Here is a 2,253-nt window from a genome sequence, read left to right as displayed (position 1 = left end):
AAAAGCAAATGAAATAAAGTCCGCTCTGATCCTTTCTCCGCCACTTTTCCTTCCTGACACACAAACACTCTGTGATCACGTCGACTACGTCCGATGTCTCGTCGCCCTCTTCACAAGCTTCTGGTTCCGGTTGTTACTTCAGCTTCACCGAAACTCCCCGAAAGCCAAAAAGAGCTTTTTGCCCAAGTAGTGATGGACGCGGAGCGCCCGGCGCCGCCTGCAGGGCTTTTCTTTCTTTCTTTCTTTCTTTCTTTCTTTTTTTTCTGTTAGTTGACGGAGCTCTGTGAATTTGAGTAATTAAGCTTTGCTGACGAGAAGAGAGAGAAGGAGGGTTGTTGGTGGTGGTGGTGGGAGGGGGGAATAAATAAATAAAAAGACATTTTATGTTGAAGGGCTGCGTCAGTTACTAGGCATTGACGTCACGTTTAGATTCTCTCACTTTCCAGCCCGTAAAGCCTGATTAAAGACGCGCCTCTCTGCGCGCGCCTCTGTCCAAACTGTGCCACGGAAGAAGAGGAGGAAAAAGAAGAAGGAAAAAAAAGAGTGATAAGACGGACTAATGTGGCGTGGACTTGTTGGAAACGATTTTATTTATTTATTATATATTTTTGGAGCAGGTTAAATCCCTCAGCTAAGGCTGAAGCGTCGGGGTTTCCTCTCTCTCTCTCTCTCTCTCTCTCTCTCTCTCTCTCTCTCTCTCTCTCTCTCTCTCTCTCTCTCTCTCTCTCTCTCTCTCTTCTGTCTCTCACTCTCTCTTTCCTCCCAGTCGTTTCTCTACGCATCCCAAGTGTTGGCGCTGTTTTTGGTCCGGGAGAATTTCCGTCCCGGCATCCAGTGCGCTTTTTGGCGGGCACAAACACGCACGCGCGCATGCCCGCGCACACAGATAGGAGCCACGGCGAGCAGAGCCAGCTGTGGAGCCCACGCGGTCAGAGCCCGCAGCTTCATACCGCACGGATCGCGGCGCAAAGGCGGCGGCGTAACAAATAAACTTCCGTCCGCCGCGTGCTCCGTCCTGCTCCGTCTGCCACCTTCCACGCGCCGACTCTGCCCCGTCGGTCTGCACAACTTACGCGCCGCGTGGACACGAACGTGATGGGACGGGGTGGGCTGTGGGTGGGGGGTGAGGAGGAGGAGGGGCGGAGTGGAGGAGAATGGAGGGAGGGGGGGGGGGGATTAAAAGTGGCGTTTAGTATCCACTGAGTGGAAGCCTGGAAAAAAGTCGGATCTGAGAAAGGAAAAGGGCTGCGCCCGTCGCATCTGTTTGTGCTATTTTTATCCCTGCCTGTAGGCCAACTGTATATCCGTGACTGCTGGCGCGTGCGTGTATGTATGGGGACACATTCAGAGCACGTTCACGATAACAGTATGATAGATAGATAGATAGATAGATAGATAGATAGATAGATAGATAGATAGATAGATAGATAGATAGATAGATAGATAGATAGATAGATAGATAGATAGATAGATAGATAGATAGATAGATAGATAGATAGATAGATAGATATAGATAGATAGATAGATAGACAGACAGACAGACAGACAGACAGACAGACAGACAGACAGACAGACAGACAGACAGACAGACAGACAGACAGACAGACAGACAGACAGACAGACAGACAGACAGACAGACGTGTGTGAACGTGGTTCTTGTATTTATCAAGACGATTCAGTCGAGCATCACTCACTGCCAATCCGCTCGCGGTTCCACGGTGTAGTGTGCCTGGACCGCCGCTAGATGTCGACAAAAAACCCCGCGCCGCAGCCCTTCGTCCTCCCAAACCCATCCCACCGGCCAGAAGAGGCACAAATCAAAGTGCACCATGCCCTCTGGACCACAGCAAGTTTCTGGCCAAAGCTTCTCCCAACCTCGACTTCATCTCACCGATGTTGCCACACTCCCAACTGTGTGAGGCAACATCGGCCCCTCCCCCCTCCCCTCTATTATTCTTGCTCAATATGAAAAACGTCTTTGTCGATGAAAAAAAAAAAAAAAAGACTCGATTTGGGTACGAAAAGGGGCGCCAGGCTCCGTGACGTTTCGTGCCGACCTTGTGTCAGTTCGTACCCCGGGGAGGAACCGGTTCCCGCTCCGACAACCGACGATTTAAAGTCATTTCCTAAATTGCTGCTGGAAAGAAAGTGTGGGGTTTTGTGGCTCTAATGAAAGTCATCTAGCAGCAGGAGTTCGGCACGGAGCTGTTTTGGGGTCCGTGATGTTTCAGAAGAACTTACCGCCCCCCCCCC

General features: G+C 50.7%; 1 long non-coding RNA gene across 2 annotated transcripts in view; it reads right to left on the bottom strand.

Moving 5' to 3' along the window:
- LOC129366238 (uncharacterized) overlaps positions 1-1,014 on the bottom strand; it is a 36,740-nt gene extending 35,726 nt beyond the window's left edge. The window contains exon 1 of one of the 2 annotated variants that reach the window (XR_008606595.1): positions 1-1,014. This exon is cut by the window's left edge and continues 83 nt beyond it. This is a non-coding gene — a long non-coding RNA (uncharacterized LOC129366238). The other variant, XR_008606593.1, reaches the window with a different exon arrangement.
- Between the last annotated feature and the right edge of the window lie 1,239 nt (positions 1,015-2,253).

The sequence above is a fragment of the Poeciliopsis prolifica genome, unplaced genomic scaffold (genome assembly GCF_027474105.1).
Source record: "Poeciliopsis prolifica strain line A6 unplaced genomic scaffold, Auburn_PproV2 SCAFFOLD001, whole genome shotgun sequence".
Lineage (NCBI taxonomy): Eukaryota > Metazoa > Chordata > Actinopteri > Cyprinodontiformes > Poeciliidae > Poeciliopsis > Poeciliopsis prolifica.
Note: the sequence above shows the minus strand (reverse complement) of the source record. Positions and strands in the feature narration are given on the sequence as shown.